Genomic DNA, 22,348 nt, shown 5'->3' on the forward strand with positions numbered 1-22,348 from the left:
TGCGACTGTGTTAATTGCCCCAATTAAAGAATATTTCTTGAGTATTGATATGTTGACAGGACGAACAGTTGAAACTTTAAATTGTTGCTTCTGCTTTAGAACTTCGCAAGCAGGATTTGCTGTTCGGTCTATAACTGTCTTGCGTGCATTCCCAAAGTGGGATCCTGTTTTGCTGCCTGTGCCTGCCAAGGTGATAACAGTAAAAACAGTATCGTATTCTAGGGGGGGAGGAGGAAATTACCCAAACCAGATGGCACTTGGAAAATGACTGTATATTACAGAGAATTGAATAAAATCCCCCACCCCACCACCCCAAGCAGTTACTGTACCAGACATGGTTACTCTTATAAAAAAAAAAAATCAGCAAAAGTTTACAACCCTGGAGAGTGGTGATAGACCTTGCTAATGCTTTCTTTTCACTAGCCATTGCTTCAGAAAGCCAAGACCAGTTTGCCTTTACCTGGCAACAAAAACAATATACTTTCCAAGTTTTTGCCTCAGGGATACAAATACAGTCCCTCCATCTGCCACCAAATGGTAGCAGCTGATGTTGCCCTATGGTCAGGTACTGTTACTGTTTATCATTATATTGATAATCTATTGATTATGGCAGAGTCACAACAAGAAATCGCAGCTGTGGTGAGCAGAAAAGGCGGCACAGACTCTGAGATCGAGGATGCAAGGGCCTGAAGCTGAAAGGCCTACTTTTTTTTTTTTAATTGTTATTCTACTACCCTATTTAACTGCTGTAATGCAGGAGCCGGACTATGCAGTTCAAGATAACAACAACCATTCCCTGTTTTCAGCTCTGTGTTCAGAACTGACCTTCAACACGTTTACTTCTTTCATGCCTCAAAAGGCCCTGTGAACTGGTCTCGGCTCCTCTATCTTAGAAGCAAGCAAAAACTATTCTCAATGCAGTGTTCCCAAGCAAATCTTCTGCTCCCCAAGTAAAGCACAGCTGTTTGCAGGCCGAGGGTCTTCCGCAGCAGCAGCTGCTGAATTACTGAAAGTGCATTTAAAGGACCAAGGCTGGGCAATTAATTCAAGAAAATACAGGGCCCTAGTACCACCATACAATTTTTGGGAATAGATTGGCATGTACTTCTCCTCTTATTTTACATCTTTTGTTGATATTGGATTCTCAGGTTCTTGTATTTCAGGCATCTTCGACGACTACCTGTACCTTATCTAGAGGAGATAGCATTGGAACGGTTTTATTGCCGTCACAAACCCGACATCGGATTGAAGTTCAATCTGAAAAAAGCACATGCCCTGGATACATTTCTGCAAGGCCAACATGTAAATACTTAGATTTTGTGTAACTAACTCATCTGCTTTTTATATTAAGGAAAGATCAACAGCTGCAGATGTTTTAACGATGTGTTTCATTAGCATGCCAGTAGCTGTATTATACAATTATATTATGCTAAGTGATTGTGATATTAATGTTTTTCCTTTGCTATTTTTTCTGAGTAGGTAACGACTGTATGCCAATGAACATTACAACATTGATTGACAATGGACTATTTCCTCCTCCAACACCATAAATGCAACCTCAACATCACTGATGAATCAGCCAGCGCAGAGGACAACATTCAACATCTCCAGGACTTATAGCATCCAATGGAACAATCTACTGATGTTGCCTGGCTGGCTGAGTGGTTTCAAACCCTGACAGGATGATTGGGACACTTGATTTACAATATTATTCTATAGTTATATATGTTTATTCCTTTTCCTATATGTATTTACTGTGTGCCTCTGTATATTACTCTGTTCTATACCCCGCAAGCCCAAATGTACACATCCAGCTTTGTACTCCCCAGGAGAAGCGGTCTCTTGAGCGAGGGGGTGGAATGTGGGAACATAACAGAAGATTGGCAAGGAGGATTGTAAACACGCTCAAGTGACTTGCACCTGGGGTGCCAAAAACCACATACATCATACTAGTAATTGTTGTTTAGTCTTGTGTGCTGGACAAGTAGAGCACCTGCATTCAGATAACATAGGCCTGTGATAAGACTCAGAGCACCTAATCATTCATGCCTGAGATTCCAGCCCTGCTGTGAGGAGATCAAAGCACAGTGGAAAACTGCCGCCTGCAACAAACCCCCAATATCCAGGCGAAAGCAGCAGGCCCGAGATCTCTCACTCTCTGTCTAGCAGGAACCGAGCTCCGCCATGCCCGCGTCCCCACTTGCGTGCCTTTGCCCTGGGTGCTGCTTCGGAGATCCCCTGGTTTGCGAGGTAATGGGGATAAATTTGCTCTTTGCATTTTATCCGTGGTTTTGTGGCTGTTCCTGCATCCTGCCTGTGTCGGCTCACACACACGCCATCCTCTTTCCCACGCCAGTCTCTTTCCGAAGCTAGGCTTTCTCCCATGCAAGCCTCTTTCCCACGGCAGCCTCCTTGACATGAAATCGTCTTTTCTGTGCCAGGCCCATTCCGATGCCAGTCTCTTTCTCACGCCGGACTCTTTTTGAAACCAGCCTCTTTGTGATGCCAGCCTCTTTCCCAAACCAGGCCCTTTCCCACGCCATCCTCTGTGTGACGCCAGCTTCTTTCCCACGCCAGCTTCTTTCCCACGCCAGCCTATTTGAGACGCCACCCTCTTTCCCAAACCAGGCCATTCCTTCCCCTGTCTCTTTTTGATGCCAGCCTCTTTCCAAACGAGGCCCTTTCCCATGCCAACATCTTTATGATGACAGCCTCTTTCCCACGCCAGGAGCTTTGCCACCCCAGGCCCTTTCCCTCACCAGCCTCTTTTCCACTCCAGAAGCTTTCCCACCCCAGGCCCTTTCCCTCACCAGCATCTTTCCCACGCCAGGCTTTTTTCCACGTCAGCCTCTTTCACATGCCAAGCCATATCCCAAGCCAGTCCCTTTCCCATGATAGACTCTTTTCCACACCACCCTCTTTCCCACTCCAGCCTCTTTCCAACTCTGTCCTCTATCCCATGCCAGTCTCTTTCCCACGCCAGGCTTTCTGACAAGACAGCCTATATCCCACACAAGGCTCTTTCCCACACCATCCTCCTTCCCACGCCAGTCTCTTTCCGAAGCTAGGCTTTCTCCCATGCCAGCCTCTTTCCCACGCCAGCCTCCTTCCCATGACATCCTCTTTTCTGTGCCAGGTCCTTTCCCATGCCAGCCTCTTTCCTACGCCAGAGTGTTTGTGACACCAGCCTCTTTTTGACGCCAGCCTCTTTCCCACACCATGCCCTTTTCAACGCCAGCCTCTTTGTGATGCCAGTCTCTTTCCCAAAGCAGGCACTTTCCCATGCCAGCCTCTTTATGGTTCTGGCCTCTTTGTGAAGCCAGGCTCTTTGTGATGCCAGCCTCTTTCCAAAACTAGACTTTTTCCCAATCCAGACTCTGTGTGACGCCAGACTCTTTCCCAAACCATGCACTTTCCCACGCCAGCCTCTTTGTGACGCCAACCTCTTTCCCAAAGCAGACACTTTCCCATGCCATCTTGACCTGCTTGCTCTTCAGCCAGGCTTGGGTTTTGAAAAGCAAGCGGGGCAATGTGTGAGACACCGATGTGGAAAAAAAGACAGAAGAATATTTGGAGATGGACTTGTCTGTGAAAAGGACACCGTTCTCTGTTCCGCCTTTCAGGAGCTGCCCTGGAAAAAGCAGCCTGGCAGAGCTGCAGGGGGATAACCGGAGTGTGTGGCGTGGCCACAAGAGGCTGTGTGAGCTGGCATTTTGCAGGGAGCAATTGAATTCACCTGTATCTCGTTCAGAGCGGTGCCCCCGGAGTTAGGTGGGGGCTATCCAGCAACAGCTGCTACAGAGCAATGAAGGAGACGAGAAACAGCTGCAGGCCTTCCAGAGCTGCTAGCAGTAACTGGCTACAGCTGATAAGAGCTTCCTTTCTCCTGTCATCCCCCAGGTTTCTGTGTCCTTAGAGAAGGCTGTACTGGTCTGTAGAGCTGGTGAGTAACACGAGGGATGGGGAGGGATGGAATATAACACAATGTAATGTAGTGGTCCACCCAGAGAAGCCCTGAACAGTTTTACTTAGACGCTCCCCAAAAAAAGATGTGAAAAGAGCTTGCTAATATTTCCTGCTTCTGCTACAGGGAGGGAAAGCATTCCCCCATGTGATAATGTTTACTTCTTACTGGTAAAGATTTGAGGGGCTGCTCTAGTACCAACAGGTAAAGCAGGGAAGTGAGCCCTGTGGTCTGCCCAGGCCGTGCAATGAAGCTGGCAAAACTGGGAGCAGAAGCGTTGCTATGTAGGTAGATTAGGGTACGGCGACCGGAAAATCTCGGGCTGTAACGGAAGGTAGGCGTGGTGAAAGGAGCAGGATGTGTCATTATCGTGCGAGTTCGTACGGGACAAGACGACTATATAAGGCTGTTGCGCAGTTAAATAAACGCCATTTGTTGCATCCTCACATTGGTGTCAGTGCTCAATGGCCCTGGGGTGCGGATAGCCTCAGGCTAGCCAGCAACTGAACGGAGCTTGCTGCGGACAAGCGGCAACAAGTGGTGACCCCGACGTGATTGCTGGGCTGGCGGACCGCAGGCGGTCGGAGTGGGTTCGCGAACCATGGAAACCTTGATAAAGGTGATTTCGTTACTGGGCGGGGAATTTAAGATTTCTGTGAAATCGAAAGACGTAGCCCAGTGTGTGGACCGTCTCGTTAAAGGGGGGGGCGGTGGCAGGACCGGCCGATTGTTTACAGCCGAATACCTGGGAGTGGTGCTCGATGAAGCTCGCTGAGCGAGCTATGGCAGCGGGTTCTGCCAAAGAATTAAAAACATGGGGAGTTATCTTGTGGCTGCTACGGACTGTGCGGGAGGACTGGGCGACATGGGATGCGGCTCGGACGCGTTTACATGGGGTCTACCCTGACCAAGACAGAAGTGACAGTGGTGAAACTCCTCCAACATATACTCTCTGAGAGAGGAATTAAATATGACGAAGCTGCGTTAAAGCAGTTACTGTTTTGGGCAAAAGATAAAGGACATTTTACAACCTTTAATGATGTCTTTGAAGTGCCTTTATGGGAGAAGATTGGTGACTCTCTCTGGAATGCGGTGTCAAGTGATGATAAGGAAGCCTTTAAATTGTCTGCTATATGGAGGCTGGTTAGTGAAGCGTTAAAAGGAATAAAAGCAGAGAGAGAAGTCACACATACAGCTTTTATGGCTTTAGGACCACAGGCGCCTACTACCCCCTCACTGTTTGCGGGACCAACACCTCCCATGGCCCCGGTGGCTGTACCGGTGGCAGCTCCTTTATCACCGTGGGTACGGACGGCTCCGAAAAAAGCTGAGGAGCGGGGAGTGAGAAAAATAGATACAGATCCATCAGAACCGGTAGTGCGCCCTAAAACACGAACTCGATTTGAACTAATTGATTCAGATGCTGAACAGGAGACTTGGCAGAAACCCCCTCCGAAACCCCCTCCCTCTCATTGATCTCTCTACGGATGAGGCTGAGCAGGAGGACAAGAAGGAGGGTAAACATGCTTTGTACCCACCTTTACCGGATTCGCCATTTACGGAGTCAGCAGTACCAGAGTCACAAGGACTTAAAGGACTGTTACCATCACGAAATGGACACGAACTTGACATGACAGAGCTTGGTAGACGACTGGAAGAATTAAAGACGGAATTGCAGCAGCATCGTTCTGTCAACGCCTCGGGACACGTGACTATGTCTCCCCCAAAAACCCCCCTCTGTGTTCGAGCCAAGTATTAGGGCCACCTCAACCTCCTTTACAACTCCCTACTCCACCTTTAGATCAGGGCGGGGGGGGAGGTTTGCGTCCATCTGGTAATGTGGGAGGTGAGGGAGAGGGTCAGCTTCCGCCCGCGTATACAGGGGAAGCGGGGGGAGGTGAGGGAGGAGTGAAATGGAAAGGGGTCATTCGAGATGTGTTATTAGAAGGAGTTGTGATTCCACGGGCATATCCGGTGATTGTGGGTGCGGGTCCTGAGGGAAGAAATATTTGGCAACTGTTAGATTGGAAAATTGTAAAAGAAGCATTACCACTATAGTTAGCGAAAGACAACACAGGTGAGGACTGCAGAAAAGTTGTTGCAGGGATGGCAAATAGTAATGCCACCTTAACTGAGCTAATGGATGCTTGTGAGAAAGTAGGAACCACCACATTTCAGATGGAGCATTTAGCAAAAACTTTTGCGGCGGCAATTAAGGTAGTTCATCGTTGTTATACATGCGAACAGGAAGGTCACTTTAAGAAAAACTGCCTTAAGAAGTTGAAGCTGAGTGGGAGAGATAACTCTGTTTTGATGTGTCATTGCTGTGGGAAGCTAGGGCATTTTGTGAAGCTGTGCAGGTCTCAGTATAATGCTCAAGGTCAGCTGATAACAACCAGCTGCAGAATACAGGGAAACTGGAGAAAGAACGTGGGGGGGGAACCGTATGCTGACACAAATGAATCTTCCCAACCAGTTCCAGGCCTATGCAGTTAACTCGCAGCCCAAACCGCAGGGAGCGCAGGACTGGTGTTTCCACACGGGGTTAACCTGTGCGGCTGCCAAGCCTTGGACCTGTGGCAAACAGGGATAATGCTAATGCTGATTGTCAAAAGCTCATTGAAGCTTTACCTGGAAAAACAGATTTGAATGCTATGATAAAGGCATGTGCAAAAGTGGTTACTGTGGAACATAAGGCTCAAGTTATGGCCGCGGCCGTACTTGGGGCTTACGTCGTCACAATTGCAGCCTATATTCCAATTGTTAGCAGGGGACACAACTTTAACAGCGCCACGACACACTACTTCAGAGATACAGCAACTGATTACAGAAATAGAAAGCAAGCTACATTCCAAATTTGTACATTGTATTGATTTGAATCAGGAAATACAAATTATCACTTTGTTTGATAGGCAAATTCCGTATGCAATAATTGGTCAATGGAATTCAGAATGATCAGATTCGTTACAGAGCTATTGGCACAGATTATTCATCAAAGGACGGATGCAATGTCGGGAGCTTGTGGCCAGAGATCCCTGCATCACTAACCGTTCCTATTTTGCAGCTCAGTATTTTGAGTGGTGTATGGCTAATAGGTTTGCTTTGCAAACAGCTATGGAGAATTTCTGGGGACAGGTTGTTTACCACTTGCCCTCCCATCCTATTATAAAATTGAGTGCGGAACTTCCAATTGCCACAGGAGTGTTGTGCGCAGACACTCCTGTGGATGGAACTACCATTTTTACGGATGGATCTGGGAACAGAGGCAAGGCGGGCCTTGTCTGGTATTCTGATGGCAAGTGGGAATCTATGGTAATACAACAAAAGGGTTCACCTCAGGTGGTAGAATTACGAGCTGTATTAAAAATATTTCAGAATTTTCCCATTCCCTTTAATTTGGTTACTGATTCAGCATATGTAGCTGGCATTATAAAGCAATTGGACAGATCTGTTATAGAGCATATATGTAATCAGTGTGTTTTTGAATTGCTGCGAGCTCTGTGGCAAGAAATTCAAATCCGAACTGCATTGTTTTATGTTTTACATGTAAGAAATCATACTAATTTGCCTGGGTTTATTGCAGAAGGCAATGCTCGAGTGGACTCTTTGGTTTTTCATCCTAAAACAACAATTTGTACCAGAGTGGAAGCAAAAGCACAATTGCTTGTCAAAGTGCATAAAAGGGTTACAGACATTACCGGACTAGACTCAGATGCTATCTATTTACCTATCAGAAAGGAATATCTACAGTGGTTAACAAATCAGTCAACTCTTTTTCAAATGGCCTTACAGGACTTTACTGGACAATTGTTAACACATTTGCCAAAAGGTAAAAAGCTACAGTTTATTTGCAAACAGGATTGGGAAGAAAAACCTATCAGATCAGAGATACCTATGACTGGACTAACTGTTTTTACTGATGCAGGAAAGCGATCACATTCAGCAGTTATTACCTGGCAAGAGGATGGACAATAGAAACATTGTAAATTCTCAGGACAAACTGAGGACTCATTGCAGACACTTGAATTTTTTGCGATATACCAGGTTTTTGTAAAATGGACCAATAAGAAATTTGCGACTTTACACTATTTTGCTACAGTTGCATCAAGCAATAAACCTCAGAGAGATACCTTATTTTGTCACCCACATTCGTAGTCATCAATTTGATCAAAATTTGAGCATTGGAAATAATAAAGCAGACACACTTGTATCCTATACGCAAATATCACCAAATTTATTTGAACAAATACACCTATCCCATCAATTCTTTCATCAATCAGCGAAAATGTTAGCGAAACAATTTCACCTCACCATGGCACAAGCACGTGAATTAGTTAGTGTTTGTCCTAGTTGTCAGAAAATTGGCATGGGAATTGGAATAGGGGTAAATCCTCGAGAGTTGAGTGCGTTGCAACTGTGGCAAATGGATGTTACTCACATTGCAGAATTTGGAAGGCTCAAATATGTTCACGTATCTGTTGATACGTTTTCACATATAATATGGGCAACAGCACAAACTGGGGAAACAGGTCGTCATGTCAAATGACATTTACTTGCTTGCTTTACAAGTCTTGGGGTTCCACAACAACTTAAGACTGATAATGGACCAGCATACTGTTCATAAATTTTTCGTCAATTTTGTCAACTATGGGGTATTACACATGTCACCGGGATTCCTCATTCGCCTACAGGTCAGGCGATTGTGGAACGTGCTCATAGTACATTGAAACAGCTTCTGCAAAAACAAAAAGGGGGAGAGGAAACTGAACCTTCTGAGAGACTTGCAAAAGCTGTTTATGTACTTAACCATTTAACTTTAGCAGGAGATAAGGAGCGACCCCCAATTGTAATACATTGGGAGGCAGTTCGACAGGGAGCAAGCTATGTGCAAAACAAAGGCAAAGTGTGGTATAGGGAACCAGGTACTAATGAGTGGTTGGGACCAGGGGAACTATTACTAATGGGTCGAGGTTATGTTTCTGTCTCGACAGGTGCAGGAGTACGGTGGATTGTTTCTAAAAGGATGGTTAGCCACATTATTAGAGGGAATAGTTTATATAGTTGTGATTATAATTATCATAGGGATCTGCGTGGGTTGTGTTGAGGCAATCATTGAGAATAGTATACGGAAGTAGTGAGATAATAAATCTAACTACTTCCAAAGGGGGAAATTGATACCGGATGGTTTAGCAACGGTTTAGCAAGAGTAGGCCTCAGAGTAGGCTCTAAAAGGCCTGATCTGTGTTACCTTTAAACAGAATCAGCTTTCCTGTCAGTAGTTTTCCTTTCAGCTAGAATAATAGAGAATAACAGTATGTTCTGAAGTAAACTGCATGTTTTGTAGATAGAGTCTGCTTATGGGAATGTTTATAATAGGCATTATCCTACTTGTGTTACCCTGTTTGTTTGCATGTTTGCAGAAAACTGTGCAACGAATGGTCAATACAACCTTTGTGGCTCAACAACAGAGAGCAGGATTTATGGGTAACCAAGGCTGGGATTCTCTGACTGGGCTCTGCGAGACACAGGGAACCAGGTTTAAGTAAGAAACAAAAACACAGAATTAAGATTCTTGGGGAGGGGGAAGGATTCCCAGACGTAATTCCTGTCAACTACCAATCTCACATTTTACATCGCGCTCTTTATTCTTTAAATCATTTTGCCCGGGGAGACCAAGAGCGTGCCCCAATTGAGCGACATTGGGGTCCAGGGGTGCCAGAAGTGGGCCCCCCAGTCAAGGTTCGGTTCCCTGGGACAGCGGAGTGGGAAACAGGTTGGGAGCTGCTACATCACGGGAGGGGGTATGCCGCCATCAAACGGGATGATATTATACAGTGGGTCCCTACACGCTGTTTGCACCCTGATTTAAAACAAAATCCTAACCCGAAGTAATATGTACGCTGTCCGAGCTTTATGTTTTGCAGGAGTACCTGTGGGGGAAGCCGAAACAGCACCAGCCTCGACCTTCAGACGTGAGGAGTCAAGACAGTACAGAGAGTCTGGTAAAGCGGCGGGGTGCCAAGAAAGATGAGGAACGGCAGCCGTTGCTGAGTGAAACAAAAGCTTTAAACAATGCACTTATGATTAGCTTGCTTTTGCTTTGCATCTCAGGAGTTGCAGGGGAATCTTACTGGAGAACCTGGGCTCGGGATGTTATATCCGCCAGCTACGCTTACGCTTTGATGCAAGGCTTCAGAATCAGCGATACGCTTTACTTTGCATGACTTGAAGCATGGGGAGGGGGAAATGTAGGTAGATTAGGGTACGGCGACCGGAAAATCTCGGGCTGTAACGGAAGGTAGGCGTGGCGAAAGGAGCAGGATGTGTCATTATCGTGCGAGTTCGTACGGGACAAGACGACTATATAAGGCTGTTGCGCCGTTAAATAAATGCCATTTATTGCATCCTCACATTGGTGTCAGTGCTCAATGGCCCTGGGGTGCGGATAGCCTCAGGCCAGCCAGCAACCGAATGGAGCTTGCTGCAGACAAGCGGCAACATGCTTTGCAGCTTAAAGCCTAAGAATGTTTTAAATATATACAGTTGCAACCACGGACCTTTCCCTGAAGACTAGGAAAAGGCTAAAAGGCCTTAGTTTTGCCTTCAGCCATTCACTTGCTGAATCTCAGTCCCCTTGGTTTGTATACTGTGTATTCTGGGTGAAAGCGTCATAACCCCGAGCTCTGTCTTGCTACCCCTGCTTTCCCAGGGGAGAGGGATCTTGATCAGACTGATGGAGCCAATTTGTGGCAAATAAAGTCTAAGACTGCTGATTCCTTGTGCTTTATGGTTTAACCAGAAGCTCACACTTGTCTTCTAAAACCATCTCATTTTTTGGTCCCCCTCTAGCTTTGCAAGGTGAAACAGAAATTAGAAGAGAACCTGCTGACACGTGCAGAAGGTCAAAGTAGCCAGCATCTCTCTTCTGCATCATGAATGGAGCTGAAAATGTATAGAGGTGACAATCTGGAGGTGTCTTGGCTCTGGACGCCTGGATTCTTCAAAGCCAGCTCTTTTCAGGTGAGTGTTACCGCGTGGAAGCCAATTGATGGGATAGTTTTACTGAAAACTGGTCTCACCTACTCCCGCGCACCTTGTAACCCCAAGAACTCCAGGGAAGCTTTGTAAGGATGTGGTTTGGGGCCAGGGGACAAGTGCAGTTCCGTTTCCTTGCTGATTCCCATCTCCTGGTGTTGTAGATTAAGACTTGTTTGCAAATCAAGAGAAAAGAAATTTCAGATTCGAGACCTAACTGCGAGGTTGCTCAATTGCTTATCAGGGTGTCTGACTTCTGCACGTGTGTTTCTCGTGTGCGCAAGGTGTACGTAGATGTCTTTGGCCAGGCTTATGGCTTCATGTGTGCATGTGAACGTGCTGTGCAGGGTCTTCTCGGCAAGACAGACAAAAGAGACTTGTTCCTGTTTATGAAAGATATTGGATCCGAGCTCCCTCCCCTACAGATAGGGGAGCTCTGTAACTTGGCTTCCATCTCAGAGTGTTGTTATATATCTGGTGTGAATAGCTCTTGTATTCCTGTCCTGGTTTCACTGGGATTTGGTTTCAGTTTGTGGCCAGCCATGTTGATCAAGGCCCTCAGCAGTTAAATCTGGGGCAGCTGACCCTGGCTGGCCCACAGGTGTGTTCTATATCATTGACATCAAGCTCACTATGAAAGAGAGGGTTTGCTAGGAAGAGGGGGAGCTTTTCCTGCTCTCCTTGCCTCTCCTCACTGTGTGTTGTGATTCCTGGAGCAACTTGCCAGTGATTTGTGGATGAGTATATTTGTCTGTTTTGTGTTGTCATTTATATTGATTTTCTTTATTAAATCTGGTTAACTTCATCCCATGAGTCTCCCTCTCTTTTTCCAAATTCCCTTCCTCGTTTGGGGAAGGGATATTGGGTGAGAGAGAAACGGCTATTGTTTAGCCCTGGGTGCGGGCTAAACGAAGACAATTCCACAGCCCCTGAAAGCTTTGACTCTGTACAGAGGGACATCTGCTTGTCCGTGCTGATAGGAGGGTATTAGCTCTTGTCTTGGCTTTGCCCAGTTGATGGTGCTTGTGTAGAAGAAAGCTCGGTAGGCTTGGGCGGGCTCTGTACTTGTCATTAGTGGTCATGCCAATCAACTGTGTTATTTTTATATATATATATTTTTCTGTGGTAGAACAGAGATTAATTACCAATTAAGTCATTGGTACTTTTCTCCATCTTCCTAATACAGGGTGTACAGTAGGTGCCTGCCTTGTCCTCACACAGTGCTGCTCCCACTGTGCTGGCATTGCTTCGATTCCCCGTGCTGCAGCTGTGACTGTAATATAGAAAGAGCTCCTAGGATTTGCGTGGGTCGGGGTTAAAGCCGGTCCTTTCCGTTAGAGAGGCAGTGGGGAAAGTACTGGGCGGGCAGGGGCAGAGGGAATGCAAGGCAGAGAGGAGGCTGTGAACTGGTGAGAGTCGGTTATTCCATTGGCACTGGACCGGGGGTTGTGTCAGGGTGCCCGGTTAATCCTGCAGATGCCTGGCTGAGTCTCTGTCAGTACTGTAGGTAGATGCTGCTGCTGTCGTAGCTGTTTGTAGCCTCCTCGGGACGTGAGGACACAACAGATGCACTTGATGAGTATCGTAGCCTTTTTTGTTAGCTGTATTCTATGCTCTCTGAACAGATATGCTATTTTTCTGGTGGGGGAAAGCAGATTCTTACCCTTCATGTCCTCAAATTCTGTGAAGTTGCAGTAAAAGAGCTGAACTCCGGTCTCTGCCCCTCCTCCCCGATTTTTAATGCCACTTCAAAGGTGAGCTGGTGGACGATAGAAACAATCGGTTCTGCTGGGCTCGCCGCTGCTCACCTTTCGTGCCGCTCCCCCACGGAACAAAGCGCAGTGCTTCCCTTTGGTTTCCCCCTTTGAAAGCCATAGGGGACAGAGTCTGAAACGCTCCACAACTTGGTGACTCTGCTCCAGTACCTTCCCGAAGCACTGGGTGGATGAGGACAGGGCTCCAGGGAGGAGACCTTGCTTGCGGCTAAATTAGCTGTTGGTGCAGACTGGCCGACGGGATGCTTCATCTCTCCTGGATGTTGCAGCCGGCATCCCCCGGGTTTGCAGGGAGGGCAAAGTAATGTGTGCAGCAAGAGGAGGAAGGAGCCACAGAGTGTCTCGGTGTTGGTGGCTTTGAGCGATCCACACGGGGGTCCCAGAGCCCAGTGTGGCTGCCTCTCGCCAGCAGTACGTGCCACCTCCCGGCTCAGCTGCTGCCCAAGGTGGGGGTCTGTACTGTTCTCCATTTTACGTGCTTTCTGCCAAGAAGAGATGGCACACGGCGGAGTGGAGCACGTGCTGCCAGTCTCCTCCAGGTGGAAAGGGGAAAAGAAAAGCAGGGAGTGGTGCGTGTGCTGCAGCCAGTGCCCGAGGCACATGGTCTGCTGCTGTCTCTGCAAGGGACACTTCTTGCCAGAAGTGCGGGGCTGGATGGAGGAGAGAGTAGGGTAGGAGAGCAGGGCTTGCCTTCATGATGTGAGCTGCCCTACCCCTTGCTGTGCTATCAGGGCTGAGACGCTTGCAAAGCTTTAACACATAAAGCTGTCGTTTGCCAGCAGGCAGTGATGCAGGCCATCCCTGCATCATGTGAGGGGGGTGAAGACCACCTAGTACTGAATCAACAACCCCTCCTAAGTGTCCCAGAGCACTCTTCTCAAAATAAAAACAGAGCTTGTCTCGGCTCAGCTCACGAGATGGCAAGATTGTGGTTTGCAGCAGTGCAGCTGTACTGCCAGCACATGCAGTATTTAGTGAGGAGAGATGCAGGTCATGGCTGCGATGCTCGGAAATGGTGGGATGCTGCCTCGGTGCAGGGAGCAGTGGTAATAAAGCAGTAGGAACTGGTTGTGTGGAAGGAAGTACCAGCTGACAGACTTGGGCTAAGGTTAATAAATCTGATCTCTGTTATTCTGCTGAGACTCTTCATGTTTTATAGCCAGTGTCACTTTTGTATGTGTTGCAGAGCTGCAGAACCGAGAGGAAACCTCCTCTTGCCTGCTGGTTCAGGGCCAGCTGTGTGCCTGTACATGGCTTCTTATGGGACAGCGCTGAAAATCTAAACGCATTTGTGTGTGTGTGTCTCCACATCTCGGCCCCTGGGTGTGAGAACTGATGCTGAAATCACATTCAGCTGCTTATAGCAGGACAACTCATGTATAGGGGCATGAGCCTTTGCCTGAGACCGCTCTGTGTGATTCAGCCTCCCTCGTCCTGCTAGTGAAGGGTAACCAAGATCAGGAGGAACATGTCACTGAAAGTTTAGGCTTAAAAAAAAAACCAACCAACCCTTTTCTTTTTACTGCTGCTTGAAACAAGGATGTTGTGTCTTTAAGGCACCCCTTTCTCACTCCCCTAATACCTCAAGGCCTCTGAGTGATTCTGGAGGAGAGGATCAGTGCAGGAGTTGAAGGCATCTTTCCCTGCCCTGCTGCACTGCTCACTTACTGCTCCGAAGGCTGTGCTTTGCTGTTTCCATGGAAACCATTAGTTGCTAAGTAACTGGAGCATCATCTGTGCTGAGCCCTCACATCTAATTATCCCATCACAGTGGCTGAGAGGGGCTGGGGGGGGGATTAACTCCTCTACCATGACAGATCCATTGACAACACTTCAGTCACATTTAAAGGGACATCGTCTCCGTTTTGCTGTGCTTATCGACACTCTCTTCCTCATGCAATTACTTTATTTTCTTGCATCCTTGGACTGTGAGGAGGGATACGGGTTTCTGCGAGCAGCAGAGACGCTGTCTGTGCTCGTGGCATGCTTGCTGCCCAGGCACGGAGCTCTGCTGCGAGCTCTTCTTTCCGTCCAAGTTATGCATGATGTGCTTAGCTGCATGTTTGTATCATGCAGTCCTTGCCTTGCGGACTCTGTCTGGGCCATGCTTTTAGTCCTTCGTACGTCTCCTTTGTGTTGCGATTGCCTTGATGCTGCCCTTATGTTATTGTCCCTGTCCCATGAGCCTAATGTCATGTCTGCTCTGTGAAATATTGCTAATTCTTCAGAACTTGGCAATGGAAGAGGGGGGCAGCTCGCTGTCTTCGGTCTGTCTGCAAACTAAAGCGTTGCATAGCTTGATCCTCAGTTCAGTACTACCTTACTGTTTCCTTCCAGGAGGGTTAGAGATTAAGTCTTTGAGGAGCACTAGAAGTCTGAGGTGTAAAGTAACAACTAATTAAACACTTGGCCCAGGAGGATGGAGAGGTCACCTTCCTTCAAGGGCTGCAAGGCAGGATCAGATGGATCAAAGCTCTTTTTAAGATGCCCCTCAAGGAGCAGCCCCTGGAAATGGGGCAGGTTTGGGTTGGGGTTGAGATGGTCTTTTTTTGGGTTGCAAACTGCAAATCCACCATGCCTGGCTCATCCCAGTGGACAAAATGACCAACATGATCTAATATTAAATGATATTAAATGATCAAACTCTTGGAGTCAGAGTTGGAAGCACTGAGGGAATTGATTTAAAACACTTCGCGCAGTCGTACAACTTGCAGATTTACGGCTGGAGTGCCCTGACGCTCAAATATTGTATTAAAAAGAAACAAGTGTTGATGCAAGCAGGAAAATATTCTGCTCCTGATTTAAAGACTAGCGAATTGCTAAATATTTTTATTAGCAGCAAATTTGCAGCTTGCTGGAACTAATTTTATACCTGGTAGATAGGGAGCTTAAGCTGGGGATGGCATTAAATTACTCTCTTGTAAAGGTATTTACATCTTTTCCGTGCCAGGTCCTTTCCCACACCGGCCTCTTTGTGAGTCCCAAGGCAGACACTTTCCCATGTCAGCCTCTTTGTGGCTCTGGCCCCTTTCCCACGCCAGACTCTCTGTGACGCCAGGCTTTTTCTCAAGCCAGGTCCTCTCCCAGGCCAGCCTATATCCCAAGCCAGACTCTTGCCCAAACCCAGCCCTTTCCCACACCAGCCTCTTTCCAATGGCAGGACCATTCCACCCCAGCCTCCTTCCCACCCTAGGCTCTTTCCCATGCCAAGCCATATCCCACGCCAAGCCATATCCCACACCGGACTGCTTTCCACGCCAGGATTTCAAACAAGACAGCCTCTTTTTCCCACACCGGACTCCTTTCCATGCCGGGATTTCAAACAAGACAGCCTCTTTTTCCCACGCCGGGATTTCAAACAAGACTGCCGCCGCCCTCTTGGTTTTTCCCACGCCTGCCGCCGCCCTCTTGGTTTTTCCCACGCCTGCCGCCTTGACATGAAATCATCTTTGCGACGCCACGCTTTCTGATAAGAGAGCCTTTATCCTGCGCCACCCTCTTTGCCAGCTAGGCTTTCTCCCACGCCATCATCCTTCCCCAAATGAGGTCCTTTCCCGCGCCGGCCATTTTTAATGCTGGGCTCTTTCCCCGCGCCGGCCTCTTTCGAAGCCATGCTTTCTGACAAGATACGCCGTTTCCCACGCCCGCCCCTTTCCCACATGAGGCCTTTTGCCCTAGTCTTCCCCTTCCCCTTTGTTGTGGGAGCAATCTGCAGACGTTCGCATTTTGGAGCCTGGCTCTCAGCTATTTCTATTTTTGGACATAGTGTGGAACGTTTGGACTTTTGGGTAGGTAAAGAAGCACGGAGCCCCATTGTTGCTTGGGCTGTGAAAGGCCTGACATTGGACGATTGCAGGCAGGAATACCCTACATGGCTGGAATCTTTATTGTGAGAGCAGCCTGTGGATGTTCGCATTTTTTCACCTGGCTCTCGGATATTTCATTTTTGGACATAGTGTGAAAGGCTTCGACTCTTGGGTAGGTAAACGATGTCGGAGCCCCATTGTTGTTGGGGCTGTGAAAGGGCTGACATGGGACAATTGCAGCCAGCAACAGCTTTTAAGGCCTGCACCTTTGTTGTGGGAGCAATCTGCGGACGTTCGCATTTTGGAGCCTGGCTCTCGGCTCGGCTTTTTCTCGGCCGTAGTGGGAAACGTTTGGACTTTTGGCTTAGTAACCAAGGCCAGAGCCCCATGGTTTTTCGGCTGTGAAAGGGCTGATAGGGGATGATTGTAGCCAGCAATAGCTCTTAATGCCTGCACCTTTGTTGTGGGAGTAATCTGCGGACGTTCGCATTTTGGAGCCTGGCTCTCGCCTTGGCTTTTTCTCGGCCGTAGTGGGAAATGTTTAGACTTTGGGTTAGGTAAAAAAGCCCGGAGCCCCATGGTTGTTGGGGCTTTGAAAGGGCTGACATGGGACGTTTGCAACCAGCAACAGCTTTTAAGGCCTGCACCTTTGTTGTGGGAGCAATCTGCGGAGCTTTGCATTTTGGAGCCTGGCTCTCGCCTTGGCTTTTTCTCGGACGTAGTGTGAAACATTTGGACTTTTGGCTTAGTAACCAAGACCGGAGCCCCATGGTTTTTGGGCTGTGAAAGAGCTGACACGGGACGATTGCAGCCAGCAACAGCTTTTAAGGCCTGCACCTTTGTTGTGGGAGCAATCTGCGGACGTTCGCATTTTGGAGCCTGGCTCTCGACTTGGCTTTTTCTCGGATATATTTTGAAACCTTTGGACTTTTGGGTTAGTAACCAAGCCCGGAGCCCCAAGGTTTTTGGGCTGTGAAAGGGCTGATATGGGACGATTGCAGGCAGTAATAGCTTTTAAGGCCTGCACCTTGTTGTGGGAGCAATGTGCGGACGTTTGCATTTTGGAGCCTGGCTCTCGGCTCAGATTTTTCTCGGCCGTAGTGGGAAACGATTGGACTTTTGGGTAGGTAACCAAGCCCGGAGCCCCATGGATTTTGGGCTGTGAAAGGGCTGATATGGGACGATTGCAGGCAGCAATAGATTTTAAGGCCTGCACCTTTGTTGTGGGAGCAATGTGCGGACGTTTGCATTTTGGAGCCTGGCTCTCGGCTCAGATTTTTCTCGGCCGTAGTGGGAAACATTTGGACTTTTGGCTTAGTAACCAAGGTCAGAGCCCCATGGTTTTTGGGCTGTGAAAGGGCTGCCATGGGACGATTGCAGCCAGCAATAGCTTTTAAGGCCTGCACCTTTGTTGTGGGAGCAATCTGCTGACGTTCGCATTTGGGAGCCTGGCTCTCGGCTCGGCTTTTTATCAGACGTATTGGGAAACGTTTGGACTTATCAGTAGGTAACCAAGCCCGGAGCCCCATGGTTGTTGGGGCTGTGAAAGGGCTGACATGGGACGATTGCAGCCAGCAATAGCTTTTAAGACCTGCACCTTTGTTGTGGGAGCAATGTGCGGACGTTCGCATTTTGGAGCCTGGCTCTTGGATTGGCTTTTTCTTGGCCCTAGTGTGAAAGCTTTGGACTTCGGTGTAGGTAAAGAAGCCCGGAGCCCCATGGTTGTTGGTTCTGTGAAAGGGCTGCCATGGGACGATTGCAAGCCAGCAACAGCTTTTAAGGCCTGCACCTTTGTTGTGGGAGCAATGTGCGGACGTTCGCATTTTGGAGCCTGGCTCTCGCCTCGGCTTTTTCTCGGACGTAATGGGAAACTTTTGGACTTTTGCCTTAGTAACCAAGGCCAGAGCCCAATGGTTTTTGGGCTGTGAAAGGGCTGATATGGGATGATTGCAACCTGCAACAGCTTTTAAGGCCTGCACCTTTGTTGTGGGAGGAATCTGCAGACGTTCGCATTTTGGAGCCTTGCTGTCGGCTCGGCTTTTTCTCGGACGTAGTGTGAAATGTTTGGCCTTCTGGCTTAGTAACAAAGCCCGGAGCCCCAATGGTTTTTGGGCTGTGAAAGGGCTGCCATGGGACGATTGCAGGCAGCAATAGCTTTTAAGGCCTGCACCTTTGTTGTGGGAGCAATCTGCGGACGTTCGCATTTTGGAGCCTGGCTCTCGGCTCGAATTGTTCTCGGCCATAGCGGGAAACGTTTGGACTTTTGGCTTAGTAACCAAGCCCGGAACCTCATGGTCGTTGGGGCTGTGAAAGGGCTGACATGGGACGATTGCAGCCAGCAACAGCTTTTAAGGCCTGCACCTTTGTTGTGGGAGCAATATGCAGACGTTCGCATTTTGGAGCGTGGCTCTCGGCTCGGCTCTTTCTCGGCCGCAGTGGGAAACGTTTGGACTTTTGGCTTAGTAACCAAGCCCGGAACCTCATGGTCGTTGGGGCTGTGAAAGGGCTGATATGAGATGATTGCAACCTGCAACAGCTTTTAAGGCCTGCACCTTTGTTGTGGGAGCAATCTGCGGACGTTCGCATTTTGGAGCCTGGCTCTCGTGTCGGCTTTTTCTCGGACGTAGTGTGAAACGTTTGGACTTTTGGATAGGTAAACAAGCCCGGAGCTCCATCGTTGTTGGGGCTTTGAAAGGGCGTATATGGGACGATTGCAGCCAGCAATAGCTTTTAAGGCCTGCACCTTTGTTGTGGGAGCAATCTGCAGACGTTCGCATTTTGGAGCCTGGATCTCGGCGCCGTTTTTCTCGGACGTAGTGGGAAACGTTTGGACTTTTGGGTAGGTAACCAAGCCCGGAGCCCCATGGTTGTTGGGGCTGTGAAAGGGCTGACATGGGACGATTGCAGCCAGCAATAGCTTTTAAGGCCTGCACCTTTGTTGTGGGAGCAATCTGCAGACGTTCGCATTTTGGAGCCTGGCTCTCGGCTCAAGGTCCGCCCCCAAAGCAAATTTAGAAATAAAATGCAGACTGCCCCCCCCCCCCCCCCTCCTCGCCCCACCCCAGAGAGAGAGGGGGGGAGAGAGAGAGAGAGACCTGCCTAATTAGTCAAAAAGGAGCAAATCTAGAAATAAAATGCAGACAATCCCTGTCCGCCTCCCCTGCTCCCCGAGAGAGAGAGGGAGGGAGAGAGAGACCCACCTAATTAGTAATTCAAGTGCAGCCCACGTGCGGCGTGCCTGGTTCAATGCAGATAGCCCGCGCGCAGGGCCCGCGAAAATTATAAATAATTCCAGTGCAGCCCATGTGCGGCATGCCTGGTTCAATGCGAACACCTGGTATGCTTAACCTGCCTGTAGGTAAAGCACCCCCAAAAAATCCTGACCCGAAATATTAAAGATTCGTGATCCTTGAGTTCGGACAAAGCACAACCGAGGCACGGTATCAACAAACTTGGCTCTGACTTTATTAGGTCCAACACTGAGGCAACTCAATATTCAAGGAAAAAAGAGAGAGAGAGGTAAAAAAAAGAAAGAAACAGAGAAAACAGTTGAAAGAGAAAGAAAAAGAAAATATTCACCACCCTGAGATCCAGCGGCGTCCCGCGGGAAATTACCTCCTTCCTACTCGGAAGATGGCGGTGAGGGTCCCGCGTGTTGAAGTGATCCAGCCTCTTTTATAGAGTTTTTCGGCAGAGTCATGTGACTGGGAGCCGTCAGTCAACAGTTCGCACCAATCACAGGTCCGAAGGTGGGACATGTCCGGTTCCTGCGCCGTAGGATTGGCCCCTTGCCAGGCTGTCACCGGAGACACGCATCCGGAGGCGGGTGGAGGGCGGGCGCCTAGCTTATTGCGCCATCTTACGTTGCCAGGCTCAGGCATTCCAGGCAGCCGCCATAAGATGTCGCCCGAGCACGTGATTTACGATTTCTGAGACAATGCTCAAAAGGAAAGGGACAGATTCCCACACCACCCCGTGGCTCAGAAATCGTCAACATATAGTCAGTAGTTCGATTCCAGGGGGTGTAGAAGAGTTCGATTCCAGGGGGTGTAGAAGAGTTCGATTCCAGGGGGTGTAGAAGAGTTCGATTCCAGGGGGTGTAGAAGAGTTAGGACAGAAAAAGATAACAGGTTAAAAGAAGAAAAAGGGAAGAGACAAGGAAATGTAGAAAGGTAAGGATAGAAAAAGATAATAGGTTTTGAAGAAAGACAAGGGAAGAGTAAAGCATACAAGGAAATAAAGATAAGTCCAATGACTTGTGATTGGTATCTTTCTAATAAACAGAATGAGTCACCTCTTCTTCTTTACAGAAGTCTAACAACAACAATATCATCAATAATGATAAATAGCTTTTTATAAAGTTATAGTGCAACTATAACATGTAAACAAAATGAGAAAAAGTTATACAGTGTAAACACATTTCCATTATCATCAATTTTCAGGAAACAATTACAGTCATTTAACTTTGGCACAAACTCCTTCTGTTAGCAGGTAATCGAGAACCAGCCAATCTTGATTGGCTCTCGAGCACCGCTGATTGGTTCATTGGTCTTTCAGGTTGCGGGTCCATAATACTCAATAATTCGTTGGGGAGCATATAATCTGATTCCCAGTTCTTAGCTGCCAATTTTTAGAAGTATGAAGCATATCATCCCAATATACCATACCCCAGCCCAATTTTTTGGTAGTATTTTGAATGCATGGTGCCCGCAAAACCAATAATGACCTTTCAGGGTTCGCATCCCATTTGCAAAGGACTTGGCCATGATCTGGCAGGGCGGTAGTCCTTTGACTCAGATGGTTCCAGGCCAAAGGCGTTCCCTGTCACACCACAGTTAATGCAATTAATTTAATTCCATCCCCATTTGCATTACCATGCTCCTGCTCATTGTTTCCAAACACAATTTGTACCTAATATTTCCCCAAAGTGAGTGTAATCAGTGGGGGACCAGAAAATCTTCTCCCACCAGGGACTGATTGTAGCACCCTCCCTTTTGGTTGTAACTAATACAATAGTGACCAGGAGCAGGGTGTTGCATAGGCCAAGATGAGGGTGATTCTTTTCACAATCCACTCATGAGCAAGAGAAATGGAGATCCACAATCAACTTTCAGACCAAATGGTCCGCCACACACCCAGCAATTAATAAGCTTAAAAGCTTGAGTAACCAATTTTCCCAACAACAAGAACTCATTTTCCCCATGTTAAACCTGAGAACACGGAAGCAAGGTTCTCGCCGGGTAGGCTTTGAACAGTATAGACAAGACAACATACAACTGCCCAAAACAATTTGTCAATGGTGATAAAGGCATATTGCAAAGATTATTAAGGCTATACAATTTAAAACTATACATTCAATCAAAACTTCCATTAAATGTTGCTTTCTTCTTCTGCTTCTCTGAACTTCTATCTTCTGACCTGCAAAGGAACAGAAAAAGAAACTTCTCGGTCCTATTAGTGAAAGGACCGGGTGAGGTTTTGGTTAACCATTGTCTGGTGGAATAAGCTGGGGTCTTGGGAGCGAGCAAAACCATTCTTTTAAGGCTTGGGTTATGCTTTCCCCAGCGACAGGCCAGCCCCAAGCCTGAGCCTTACAGTAAAGATCCTTGGCTCCCATATGTCCTCGTCTGATATGCAGCCACTCCAATAATCTCTCCCAATTTTCTATTACTGGTTCATTTTGTAAGGGAGCTGGACGAGACAATTCACCTGCTCCACCATTCCATCGACCAGCCAGACCATCACCGCCCTGATGAGAGGCCACCCAG

This window comes from Nyctibius grandis, chromosome 16 (genome assembly GCF_013368605.1).
Source record: "Nyctibius grandis isolate bNycGra1 chromosome 16, bNycGra1.pri, whole genome shotgun sequence".
NCBI lineage: Eukaryota > Metazoa > Chordata > Aves > Nyctibiiformes > Nyctibiidae > Nyctibius > Nyctibius grandis.